Source organism: Puma concolor, chromosome B1 (genome assembly GCF_028749965.1).
Source record: "Puma concolor isolate L17-30 chromosome B1, mPumCon1.1.hap2, whole genome shotgun sequence".
NCBI classification, from domain to species: domain Eukaryota; kingdom Metazoa; phylum Chordata; class Mammalia; order Carnivora; family Felidae; genus Puma; species Puma concolor.
In genome coordinates this window covers 175,877,327-175,891,675 of record NC_141670.1, presented here as the reverse complement: position 1 = coordinate 175,891,675, position 14,349 = coordinate 175,877,327, and the positions used below count along the sequence as shown (strand labels likewise).

Sequence of the window (14,349 nt, the reverse complement as noted above, 5' to 3'; positions counted from 1 at the left end):
CAAAAATTCAACAGAGAACTCGGTCTCAACTTATAAATAAGAGCTGAAATGTTAGGCTTCAGATCATTTAAGGTATGTGCTCTAAAGCAGTGCTTCTCAAACAGAAATGTGCACATGAATCGCCTGGGACCTTGTTAAAATGCAAAGTTAGGTCCAGGAGGTCTGGGATGGACCGACCGTAAGACTGCATTTCTAAGAAGCTGCCAGGTGATGCTGATGCTGCTTCTTTGCAGATTGCAGTTTGAGTAGCAAATTCTAGATCAGTGAGCTCCACATCGTTGACCCTATTAATAAAAATATATTTATTTAGAAGTTGTAGGGGCACCTGGGTAACTCATCGGTTAGGTGTCTGACTCTTGATTTCGGCTCAGGTCATGATCTCATGGTTCGTGAGTTTGAGCCCTGCATCAGGCTCTGCACTGACAGCACAGAGCCTGCTGAGGATTCTCTCTCTCCCCCCTCTCTCTGCCCCTCCCCCGAGCGCTCTCTCTCGCTCTCTCTCTCTCTCTTGCTCTCTCAGAAATAAATAAGTTAATTAAAAAAAAAAAAGAAGAAGCTGTGTAAGGATATATTAGCCAATTTCCCAAGGTATCACATTCACTGAGGCAAAGACCGTTGACAAGAATAGTGGATATGAATCCAAGTTTTGCTACTTTCAGGTTTTGTGTGTGTGTCTTTGCCAACTTTATGGCAACTGGTCAACTGGTTATTGTTATATCTCACAACGTGGCTGAGAAAAATGTCCTATGAGAAATGGTAACAATATCGTCAGGTCTGTAACCTTCCTGTGTATTGGAGCTTGTGCTGTCGTTACGTCTTGCGGCCCTGTGCGGGACTCACTTAAAGTCACTTGTCCTTTTCGTGAGGGTCAGTTTAGGTAAAATTGAAAATCTAATCCCTATGGCCGCTTTCTCAGTTGGGCCCATATGAGCTGCACTTGGGTATAGCCTCTGGAAAGCAAACAGGTGAGGGCCCCAGTGCTGACTAACCCCGTGAGCTGGGGAGTGTCCATGGCAGGCCTTGCATCCCTGTGTGGCTGTCTGCCACGCACACCGAATGAGGAGGCCGGTGTCAGTCATGTGCTAAATGTCAGGAAATAGAAATAGAAATGCTAATGTTTTTCTCCCTGCACCCTACTGGGTTTGGTTTTGTTTTGTTCTGTTTTGTGTGTGGTTTCTTTTGTTTGTCTTGTGTTTTGTGGGGGGGGGGGGGGTTTCTGCATACCCTCCAGAGTGTAGAAACTTCCTTTAGAAATTAGTATTCTTGGTGACTAAGTAGATTTGTAGAGATTCACTTTTGTTTGTTCACACCTTGGTTCTTTTCACTCATTCGTTCGGTGAGTGCTGCTCCAGGGACCATGCAAGAGGGTATTAGTCCAGTTTGGAAGGAAGGCAGAAGGAGCGATTGGTAAATACCACGTGGCCGGTGCACGGGTCATGGTGGGCGACAGAACGGAACCTAACACGCCGGCATGTAATGAAGGTCTTTGTCAATAAAGGCTAATTTGCAGCTTAAATCCGCTATTTTACCCACAGAATTGGATATCTCCTTGTTAATAAATCATTTAATGTTATTGTCCATGCATTTCAGGTAGACAGGACGGCATTCCAGTACAGAGGTTCAGAGGGGACCAAATTCCAGTCCCATCTGCCACTTATAAATTGGGTGACCATAGGCAACACCAAGCCTGTTTTCTCATCTGTAAAATGGGGATATTTATTGTGTCTATCTCATCGAGTTGCTGGGGAGACCAAATGAGCTAGAAGAGGACCTTAGCCCTTACGGCCATAAAAAATTTTCATTGAAGAAAGTTTTACCAGAAGCAGATTATATGCTCATTTCACTTCAAGTCTTAGGTAACGGGAAAAAGAGACCGAGATGAGTGTCTTCAGTTCCCAAGATCCTGGTCATCCATGAGCAACATTTTTATAAACTAGATACTTAAAAAATGGGATAAATAAACTTAATGGTTCCTATTATTTGGGCAGACTCCAAAATGCAAATTGAAAGACTGAACAGCCTGTACCCCAGGCCAGTTCTATATAAGGACTGAATTTCCTTGGGGAGAGTTTTCTCGTGGAGGAGTTGTTCAGCACTTCACACTTTTGACTCTTTCCCAAATTTTTTTACAGCCATCTGAGAACAGGCTTCTGGCCAGTCATTCAGGTACCTGACGGGAAGAAGAGATTTAGAACTAAATTCCGTAATTGGAGCTTCCAGTCTTGCTGAAAGTAGACAACTGGCCTGACTCCGTGTTCTGAAAAGCCATGGTAGAAATATGAATTAGTTCTTGAGTTATTTTTGGCTTGCATTCCCATTTTTCCAAACACAGATTGCCAGTACTCAGAGTAATAGACTGCTGTCACCCTGTTCCTTTTGTCAAAGGGTAATTTGTACCAGAGGTACCTCAATCAGCGATCCGCTTTTGTGGGAAACTGAATGGCAAGCGAGATTAGCCCTGATTCTCCATCTGGCCTGATAGCTTTTATGTTCTTGGGACACCTCTGGCACTGGATCTCATAGTAGAGGATTATCTGCTGTAGGATCACGTTAACCTATGTCATCGTTTCTCGTGATTTTTGGTAACATTTGCTCGGTGAAATAATTCTTGAGATCAAGGCCTCTTCTAAACAGACGAGATCACTTTCGGTTGTGCCTGCCAGGGGAGAGATATGTGCGTTTATTGCCAGGGTCATAAGCACAAAACTACTATTTGAGAGAAAACCCTTTGAGAGCATATAAATTAGCTTGCTGAAGTGTGTCTAGGGAGAAGAGGCATATAAAGGAAACATTTTTATTTTTATTTTTATTTATTTTTTTTCAACGTTTTTTATTTATTTTTGGGACAGAGAGAGACAGAGCATGAACGGGGGAGGGGCAGAGAGAGAGGGAGACACAGAATTGGAAACAGGCTCCAGGCTCTGAGCCATCAGCCCAGAGCCCGACGCGGGGCTCGAACTCACGGACCGCGAGATCGTGACCTGGCTGAAGTCGGACGCTCAACCGACTGCGCCACCCAGGCGCCCCAAAGGAAACATTTTTAGAACACAAAATGAATATATATGAATACGTATTAGAATGAATATATATTAGAATATAATCAACGTGTTCCACAGAGAAATGCTTCTGCGATCAAAATGCGTTAGGGTAGCATGTCCAACTTTTTGATACGAGGACCCCGTTTCAGTCTTAAAAAATTATTGAAGATCCCAAAGAGGATGAATGTGGTTTCTATTAATAACTACTGTGTTAGAAATTAAAACTGAGAAATTATAAAGGAACTAACTACGTAAAAAGTAATAAGCCCCTTGTGTGTTAGCATAAATAACAATTTTGTGGGGTACCTGGGTGGCTCAGTCGGTTGAGCATCCGGCTCTTGGTTTTGGTTTAGGTCATGATCTTGTGGCTTTGTGGGTTCAGGCCCCACATCGGGCTCAGTGCTAATAGTACAGAGCCTGCTTGGGATTCTCTCTCTCTTTCTGCCCCTCCTCTGCTCTCTCTTGCTCTGCCCCTCCTCTGCTCTCTCTATCCCTCTGTCTCTCAAAATAAATAAACTTAAAAAAAAATACTATTTTTGTGAAAACTATATGGTTTCCAAAAATATTTAATGATAAGAGTGACATAGTTTTACTTCTTTTTTTTTTTTCCCCCAAATCTTTTTTGTGTGGATTAATAGACAAACTACTGGATTCTCAGTTGCTTCTCCATTCATTCTGTTGTGATATGTTGTTTTGGTTGAGTATATAAAGAAAATTTGTCCTCATGCAGATATGTGGTAGGAAAATGGAAAAACATTTTATACCCTTCTTAGAAAATTGTGGGTATATATGTTTTTAATGTTCTATTATTTTTGGGGGAGAGAGAAAGAGAGAGTGTGAGCGGAGGAGGGACAGAGAGAGAGGGAGACACAATCCGAAGCAGGCTGCAGGCTCTGAGCTGTCAGCACAGAGCCTGACGCGGGGCTCGAACCCACAAACCATGAGATCATGACCTGAACGGAAGACGGACACTAAACCGACTGAGCCACCCAGGCGCCCCCATGTGTTTTACTACTATACCAAAATTTGACAAGTGGTAATTTCTTAAAGGTTAGATGCAATATGATATCTGAAACTGTATCAGAGCAGTTTTGTACTTTGTTATTTTAGAATCCGTTGGTCTGTCCTGTACTTTAATGAATGTTTTAAGAATGTATGATTGTGGGGGCGCCTGGGTGGCGCAGTCGGTTAAGCGTCCGACTTCAGCCGGGTCACGATCTCGTGGTCCGTGAGTTCAAGCCCCACGTCGGGCTCTGGGCTGATGGCTCAGAGCCTGGAGCCTGTTTCCGATTCTGTGTCTCCCTCTCTCTCTGCCCCTCCCCCGTTCATGCTCTGTCTCTCTCTGTCCCAAAAATAAATAAATGTTGAAAAAAAAAAAATTAAAAAAAAAAAAAAAAAGAATGTATGATTGTGTAACATCACACATTGATTATTTGGAAGACATTGGTTCACTGAGTTATATAGACCATACTCTGAGAACCAGGCTTTTAGGAAAGCTGTCTTTTCTATTTCACTCTCGAGTTGTACATGAGTCCATTAAATCACCAAATTTATTGGGCCATAGATTACATTTTCTTCATAACATCCCTCAGAACACATGTGAACACCGTGGCATAGGTTCTGGGTCGAAGTATAGTTTTGAGATTGGGCCCATGGTAGGAAATGAAAACATCCATTCTGGAAAACAGGTGGTTGCAATGGATGACCCTCGCTAGGTCTTTCCCCCTCCACATCACAAAGACATCAAGAGTTCTGCCCAGACTCAGCCCTCGAAAAAACATAGTCTAGGAAAATTGTCTCGAGATTCTTTCTTCCAGTTCTTCAGCTTTCTCTTCTATGAAAATCTGTACTCAGAAGAACATCAGATTCACCACTCAGATTCATCATTCATTAGAATATTTTTATTTCTATCCTTTTCATTATTGATGGGGTGAAAAAAACTCTGCTTCCTTGAAAGAGACTTTCCATCACTGAGTTACAGGTAGTGTAAGTACTGGGGCTTCTGAATGGTCTGTTGCTGTTTTATGTCAATAGGAAGAAAGAATGGGTTTTGAGAGGGGAATGCTGGGGACTATGGAGATGGTAATAAATGGAGAAGTGTAGGTTGGTGTGCAGGTGAAGGGAGAGGACAGCTGGTGTGGGACCCACAGTACGTGAGTGATTGGGTACGTGAGAGCAGTTTTGCTGAGTGCCCACTGGTTTTTTGTTTGTTTGTTTGTTTGTTTTTCTGACTGATTTTCCTCCTCTATTAGAATATTTCCTGACTTTTCAAACACTGTTCTTGACTCTCCTCAGATTCTGATCTTCTGGATGCTGTGTCCTGTCTGGGCCCAGCGTGGGTGTTTCATAATTGTGACGGGACACATATCATCAATGCGGGAGTGCTCATGGACTTCCCCTTCTCTACCCTGCCTCAGAGAATCTGCCAGAATCTTGCTAGCCTTATTCCTCACTCTTCCAAAGAGGAAGTGTTATTTCTTACTGCGAGACAGGCCAAGTTGATCTCCCATAATAAAGTGCTAAAACTCTATGGGTGAGGAGGAGGGGGAAAGTGTGGGAAGGGAGCATGGGGTTGGGGGTAGAGTGATTGCATGAACTTGAAGTAGAAGTGTAGAAAAAGTAGACTTCTAGAAAGAAGTTTGCTTGTAGAAGAGGACTTTATTGGGGTTAAGCATCCTACTCTTGATTTCGACTCAGGTCATGATCTCACAGTTGTGAGATCGAGCCCTGCTTCAGGCTCTGCACTTGGCATGGTGCCTGCTTGGGATCCTCGGTCTCCCTCTCTCTCTGCCCCTTGCTCCCTCAAAAATAAATAAACTTAAAGAAAAAAAGAAGAAGACTTTATTAAATATTGCTGAGGAAGATGTATTTGAGAGGAGGTCAGTGTCCTTTGAGAGAATGGGTTTCCTTTCCTATGATTTTTGGCATCTAAACTGCATGTCTGTTTGTTTTGAGAGAGAGACAGAGCACAAGCAGGGGAGGGGCAGAGAGAGAGAGGGAGACCCAGAATCTGAAGCAGGCTCCAGGCTCCAGGCTGTCAGCCCAGAGCCCGACACGGGGCTTGAACCCACAAACTGTGAGTTCATGACCCTGAGCCGGAGTCAGACGCTTAACCAACTGAGCCACCCGGGTACCTCTAAACTGCATTTCTTGACTGTGACACATACCAGAGACTGAACCCCATGGGACTCCCTTACCACTAATATTAAGAATACTTAACTATTTGCAGACTTAAGAGCAATACATATTTCCTTTTAAAATTTCCAGCGAAGAACCAGTGTATTCTTCCATGATGCCCTGTGAGGATGTTGGCTCTGTCACTAACCCGTGGGTTCCAGAGCCACCTCACCCAGCCTGTCTGGATTAGCTTATGTTACATGTTCAGTGAAGAGGCGGTCTGCATTTTCTTTCCTGTGATTAGCAGGACTGAGACTTCAGTCCCCTATATAAAGGGCCAGAGTTGTTTTGGCTGAGTTTTATGATTTAGTCTAATACTTTGTCGGAATTTGACTTTTGACTGTAGCTTTGTTTTGGTTGCATTTTGTCCATTACTGATTTGTCTTCGTAATTCCCCATCTGCTTGGAGTTTCACGTTAATCGTTTAAAATCGCAGTTGGTTAAGTGTCCGACTTCGGCTCAGGTCACGATCTCACGGTCCATGAGTTCGAGCCCCGCGTCGGGCTCTGGGCTGATGATGGCCCAGAGCCTGGAGCCTGCTTCCGATTCTGTGTCTCCCTCTCTCTCTGACCCTCCCCCGTTCATGCTCTGTCTCTGTCTCAAAAATAAATAAACGTTTAAAAAAAAAAAAAAAAAAAAAATTTAAAATCGGCCTCAGTGACTTCAGGATTTTCAGTCGAGTCCGGCTTCCATCGCGTCTCCAGCATGGCTATTGGATTTGCCAGCTCATGACTTTCTTTCTTTGCTAGAGTGACGATGGAAATTATGACACTGAGCTGGAGCGTTTTGTTCCTGAGGGTGATGATTCAACATAGGATTCCTTTCAAGATATTCCTATCTGTTGCCCTTCCTGTATTTGATTTTCAGAATTTCTAAATTTCAGACATTAGTCTTTTTTGCTCCTCAGGGGATGGTTCTGAGCAGGTTTTGTTGTGCAGATTTTGGAGGACTGTTTAATCTATGTTAAATTCCTGCCGGGCATCTTTAATCCTCTTCTGGTTTATTATGTAAGGTTTCATTTGGGGTCCCACTCAGCAGCTATGACTCAGTGCGTGGTTGCCTGGAACAGTGTATCCGTCAGCTAATCAACACTTGACCGTCCGTCACGCTAGACAGAAGTCAGTTGCTGGGTGCAAAGGTTGGCAAGGATTCTTTTTCGTCTATAAAAAGAGTGTCCCGGACTGCATGAACTCCAAAGTATTTGTTGGAGGGGTTGGGTTCATGACACGGGATTGATTACATAATTTATTTTTGACTTTGAAAAATGAGTCTGAGGGCTTCAGAAGCATCCACCTTGTGATGGATGCTTAATTTTTTAAAAACTGTTTGTTTTTCAATGCATATCACTTTAGATAGCTTTGCATTTTTGCCACATGCTTTGAGTTTGATAATTACTTTTTAATATAAACCTGTTCCTAAGAATAGAGTTTACAAGTATCTTGAACCTAAAGTTGACTGGTGTCTTAAAAGGATTTATTTATAGCCTAGACCTTTCCTGTCCAGTGCCGTAATCAGTAGCCATATGTGGCTTTTGAGCACTTGCAGTGTGGCTAGTCTGAATTGAGATGTGCTGTAAGTGTCAGAACATAGTGGATTTCAAAGACTTTCTTTGAAAAAAAGGACTTGAAATATCTCAATAATTTTCCATATTGATTACATGTTGAAATGATATTTTGAATACATCGGTTAAACAAAACATTATACTAGAATTAATTTCACCTGTTCATTTTACTTTCTTTCATATGCCTACTAGAAAATTTATAATTACATATGAGGCACTGGGAAGGCCCAGTCAGTTCAGCATCTGACTCTTGGTTTGGGCTCAGGTCATGATCTCACGTTCATGAGATTGAGCCCCGGGTCGGGCTCTGTGTGGACAGTGTGGAGCCTGCTTGGGATTCTCTCTCTCTCTCTCTCTCTCTCTCTCTCTCTCTCACGCACACTCTCTCAACATAAATAAATAACATTAAAATTACATGTGTAGCTTGTACCCTTTCTGCTAGTCAGCACTGGACTAGGCCAGCTACCTAGGAGTATTTCCAGAAATAATCTGAACATTCATCACAGAGTGACTCCAGAGTTTCCCCCTTTTCTTTGCTGCCTTCTTTTTTTAATGATAGAATTTTGGTCAAAGTTCTTCTGAAAAAAATCATATTCAAAACTGTATCTATTTTTTTTTTGAGGTGGTATCTCATCATAGCTTTTTTTAACTTTTTTTATTTTTTAAAATTTACATCCAAATTAGTTAGCATCTAGTGCAACAATGATTTCAAGAGTAGATTCCTTAATGCCCCTTACCCATTTAGCCCATCCCCCTTCCCACAACCCCTCCAGCCACCCTCAGTTTGTTCTCCATATTTATAAGTCTCTTCTGTTTTGTCCCCCTCTCTGTTTTTATATTATTTTTGCTTCCCTTCCCTTATGTTCATCTGTTTTGTCTCATAAAGTCCTCACATGAGTGAAGTCATATGATTTTTGCCTTTCTCTGACTGACCAACTTCACTTCGCATAATACCCTCCAGTTCCATCCAAGTAGTTGCAAATGGCAAGATATTTATTGCCGAGTAATACTCCATTGTATATATATCCCACATCTTCTTTATCCATTCATCTATCAATGGACAGTTGGACTCTTTCCCTACTTTGGCTATTGTTGATAGTACGGCTATAAACATGGGGGTGCGTGTGTCCCTTGGAAAAACTGTATCTATTTTTAACTCTAGATGTGTATTGCAATGAACAAGAGCCCTGTGAGCCATGAGTATGGGACATACTGGAAGAGATAAATCTCTTCTTTCTACTTTGTCTTTCTTTCTTTCTTCTTCTTCTTCTTTTTTTTTTTAATACTTTTCCTGCCTCTGAATATTCAGGTATCTGCTCCACTAATTGTTGCCTGTGAGCCTGAACCAACAACCAGAGCAGGCCACGTGTAGAGCTAGCCTGGCTCTGAGAGCCTCAGAAGAGGCCAGATGGCAGGTGGGGCTTTGGGGAGGAGCTGACACAGGACACGTGAGAGAAGAGGCGGCCTCGAGTGGTGCCATCACTGAGGTGGGACCCTGTGTCTGACCGAGCACTTTAAATGTGACTTCTTGACAACCAGTCCTGCAGAAACACTCTTAGTTGCTTTAGTTCTGGGCAGTGTGTCAGAAGCCATGATTTCTTGTGGTCGAGTGATGTAGGTATTTGAAATGTTGCAGATGGAACATTAATCCATGCGCTGGAAGGCTCCCAATATGTCATGTACTTGGCTGGGTGCTCTGGTACAAAATCAAGTAAGATAAGATTGCCCCCTCAAGAGGTATAAGGATATTTTTCTGTTCTGATTGCTGCACTGCCAGGAGTTTGCAACATCTGTAAGTTATAGAAGACAACATGGGGGGAGATCAGGAGGAGGTCTAGTGGAAGTGCCTGAAGTTATTTGAAAAGCTGACATATATATCCAAACAGCAACAGACAAATTATGAATTGCTCTGGAGGGCAGAAGTAGGAACAGTAGACATTTGTAAAGAGACGGATCTTTGGCCCTTCCTAGTAATGACAGGCAACTAATTATGTTTAATTATTTTTAATGTTTATTTTTGAGAGAGAGAGACAGACAGGCAGATAGAGTATGAGCGCGGAGGGTCAGAGAAGGAGACACAGAATTGGAAACAAGCTCCAGGCTCCGAGCTGTTAGCACAGAGCCCGACATGGGGCTCGAACCCATGGATGGTGAGATCATTACCTGAGCAACATCGGATGCTTAACTGACTGAGCCACCCAGGCGTCCCGATAGGCAACTAATTATTAAAGGGTCTGTATTGAGCAATGGATGTGGATGGATTTTGTCCCAAGGAGATTTCACCTGGCAAGTCTGGTTCTTGCTCCTCCTCTGGTTTCTACACCTCCTGTTTATGAGGAATGTAGTCCTGACAGTGTTCACCTTTCCTTTCAGACAACTGACTGGCTCCTAAATCTATTTTACATTGCAGTGAAGTTGTTCCCTGTAGCGTCTGTTTGTCATACCTCTGTCTGCTGGAAGGACTCCGAGTGAATGTATTTTCCATGGGACATTTGAATGGGTTTTAAAGACCCATTAGGAGTTTTCCAGGCGAATGAGTTGGGTACAGATCGAACGGACGTTCTAGGTAGAGGATACGGGGTGTGCCAAGCCACAGCAGGACAAGGGAATGTGGAGGCACCTGCTGTGGCTGGGGATGCTGTGATTAGAGTTTTGCAAGTTGCAGGTCTGAGTTGAGACTGGGAGGAAAGGCTGGGGACAGATTTTATGGGGCTTTGTATACTGTGCTGAGGGGGTTGGATATTCTTCTTGAGAAGGTTGCTATTTAGAGGCATTGACCAGGGAAAGTGAGGTGACTGGGCTTGTGTTTAGATTTTGGAGAGGAGGAAGGGCGGAGGAATGAGAGATGAAGCCGATCAGTGAGGAGGCTATCGCTGTAGTGAGTGGGAAGGCTCAAAGGATGTCTTGACCCAGGGAGCCTGGCTGGCTCGGTCGGCGAAGCTTGCAGCTCTTAATCTCAGGTCCTGAGTTTGAGCCCCACACTGGGCAGAGGGGTTACTCACACAAATAAATGAGAAGTGTCTTGATCCATAAGTATGATGTGAAGGGACTTGTTCTGGTGGAACAAAGTTGATGTCTTCGATCATTTTCCCCCTCTGGAAAAATGAATAGTTTAAAATTTTTTTTTATGTTTATTTATTTTTGAGAGAGAGACAGAGTGCGAGTGGGGGAGGGGCAGAGAGAGGGAGACACAGACTCCGAAGCAGGCTCCAGGCTCCGAGCTGTCAGCCCAGAACCTGACGCAGGGCTCAAACTCATAGACTGCGAGATCATGACCCACGCTGAAGTTGGACGCTTAACTGACTGAGTGACCCAGGTGGCCCTGGAAAAATTAATAGTTTAATTTAATAGTTGATTGGTCTCTCCTGGACGAGAAAGTCAGTCACATTCTGATTTGCTGTCCTATTGATGCTGACCTGCCTGGTTCCTAAGGAATGATAAGAAGAGTAACATAGAAGTAAAATTTTGAGGGGTGCCTGGGTGGCGCAGTCGGTTAAGCGTCCGACTTCAGCCAGGTCACGATCTCGCGGTCCGTGAGTTCGAGCCCCGCATCGGGCTCTGGGCTGATGGCTCAGAGCCTGGAGCCTGCTTCCGATTCTGTGTCTCCCTCTCTCTCTGCCCCTCCCCCGTTCATGCTCTGTCTCTCTCTGTCCCAAAAATAAATAAAAAAAAATAAAAAAAAAAAAAGAAGTAAAATTTTGATCTGGTTGTGCTTAGACTTCTAAAAATATACATCCTCCTCTCTCCCATCTTAAAAACAAACCCTCCACTGACCCCATATCCCAATCCAACTTCCTGCAGTTACTGGCCCAATTTTCTGCTCCAGTTTTTTTTTTTTTAAGTTTATTTATTTATTTTGAGTGAGAGAGGGAGAGAGAATCCCAAGCAGGCTCTGTGCTGTCAGCACACAACCTGACACAGGGCTCGAACTCATGAACCGTGAGATCATGACCTGAGCCAAAGTCAAGAGTCAGATGCCCAACCAACTGAGCCACCCAGGCGCGCCTTCTGCTCTGTTTGTTAAGAGCTGTCATGGTGGTGCCTTCACTTTCACTCACCCATTTTCTCCTCTTACCAATTGGCCTTCGGTCCTGATCATTCTGCTAAAAAGGCTCATATCAAGTCACCAGCCACCTCCAGCTTCTGAGATCTGGTGATCCCGTCACTGCTTCTGTCATCCAATTTCTCGGTAGCTTTTGGCATAGTTGGCAAGATAGCATTTCTTCTATCTTGAAACACTCTCTTCTCTTGGCTTTTGGAGAACTATACCCTTCTGTTTCCCTTTCACTTCAATAGTGGTTTCCACCCAGACCCCTGTGTTAGTTCTTCCTCTGCTTCTCAATTCTGAGTTTTGTTTTGTTTTAATACTTTATCTTTAAGAAATCTCTACATCCAATATGGGGCTTGAACTCACAACCCCAAGATCAAGAACCACATGCTCTACTGGTTGAGCCAGCCAGGCACCCCTCAATTCTGAGTTTTATGTTCCCCGAGTCTCAGTCTTCTACATTTCTCTTTTCGGTCCTCTTTCTGGATGAGCTCATCCAGTCTCATAGTGTTAAATATCACCTGTTTGGTGCCGACTCCCAAAAGTGAACCTATTGCTTCCAACTCGCTGATGACTTACAGACTTGTCTAACCAGCTGCCAACTTGACTTGTCTACGTGGCTGTTTCATAGGCATCTCAAACTCAACCTGGTTAAAAAAGAACCCTTGACCTTCCTCCCCACCAACCTGTTGCTTCCTCAGCCTTCTGCTGCTTGAATGTGGCAATGACAGTCGCTCCAGCCAAAATCTAGTTGTCTTTTTCAATTTTCTTCACATTCTCTTTTGAATTATTCAGGACCTGTCCCAAATCTGCCAATTCTCTGATTCCATTGCTAACCCTGAGCTCCAGGCCCCATCATCTCTCATCTGGACTGGTGTAGTACTTCCTAACTGTTCTCCCTGTTTCTGTCCTTGCTACTTTCTCCACCAGCCAATCATCCAGAGAGAACCTGGAAGCACTTTTAGAAAACCTATGAATTCATGGCACTTCCCTGCCTAAAACCTCTCTTGTAACTTTCCCCTATATATAAACTAGAATCCCGTGTCCTTGCTGGGGCATACCATGTGGGCCTTGTTCCTCACATTCTTTCCAGTGCTGTCTGGACCCCAGCCACCCTGGTGTTTGTATTCCTAAAACATGACAGCCCAATTCTTCACTCAGGGTCACTGCATTTATTGTTGCCTCTGCCTGGAAGATTCTGCTAGTTCCCTAGACCATGATGGAGTTGGTTTAAACCTTATCCTCTGGCCGCCCCGTTAAAAGTACCCCCACACTAATTACTGTGACTTCATCTGCTTTTTATGTCTTCATAATACTTATTAGCATCTGAAATTATCTTGTTTGTTGATAGGCTTCCTTGTTTACCATCTCCTCACCTGCCTAAACTCCTAAGAGAACAGGACAGGGCCTCTGCCTATCTTGTTCATTGCCAGACCTGGGCACCCAGAACAACAGTGCCTGGCACATAATGGGAACTTCATGAATGAATGAAGTGAGTGAGTGAATGAATGGGTGAGTGAATGAATGTTAACTTTTTGTGGTCATTCTTGGGGATGTGATTCTCCTTTCTGTGTTTGATTTTTTAACCCAATCTCCTCTGGAAACCCCATGTGCAGCCATATTTGTTTATTTTCCTGTTTCGCCTTTCCTCTCTCATGAGGACAGATTTCTCTTTGTTCAGTCAGGATTTTGTTCTCAGATACTGTCCCTCTCTCCCCAGCCCTCCTGAGCTTCTTTCCTCCCAGTCTTTGTTCATAAAATGGTATTCATTGGCTCTCAGCTCTTTGAAATCTGTGTATTTCTCATCCTTGCCTTTTATGAACTCAAAATTTTCTTGGCATTTATTGGTCACTATTGTGGGAAAGATTTCATGAATATTGAGCAGTCTATTACTGAGGAACTTTTTCTTGTGTGTAAGGTAAATCCTTTTAGCAGTGACTTGAGCCCATTTTTTTGTATAAGTCTTTGTTTTCCAGAATAAATAGTTTTTCCGATTATAGAGGCAATAATGTGAAATGTAAAAAAAAAAAAAAAAATTAGTACAAAAGTGTTAAAATTTAAAGATCCCCCTTAATCCTACCTCCTAGAGAGAAACCAATATGAACAGATTGGCATATATTCTTATTGATATTATTTTTTATTACATAAAAAATTTTTCTGTGTGGAATTAATTTATGCGTTCATTTTGACCATTTCTTTTTTAAGTCTGTGCTCTTTGTCTCTCTACATATATATATATATATATATATATATATATATATATAATAGAAATAAATACACACACAGATACAACTATAAATATAGATATATCTTAGACACTTTTCATGGCAGTTAAAATACATCTTTTGAGTGATTGCACAGTTGTATCAGCAAGGAAAAAGGAAGGGTTGGTTTCATAACTGTGGCACAGCCGCTCTTGGGTGACAGCATCATCTTTGGTTAGCTTTGATGAGCCATTGTCATTATAAAAAGAGAACATAGACAGGATGGGCTGCAAGTGACTCAGAGATGTCTAATCTGCTTAG

At 42.9% G+C, this 14,349-nt stretch overlaps 1 protein-coding gene across 6 annotated transcripts in view; it reads left to right on the top strand.

The window, feature by feature from the left end:
* TBC1D1 (TBC1 domain family member 1) overlaps positions 1-14,349 on the top strand; it is a 225,072-nt gene that overhangs the window by 10,704 nt on the left and 200,019 nt on the right. The window lies entirely within an intron of this gene.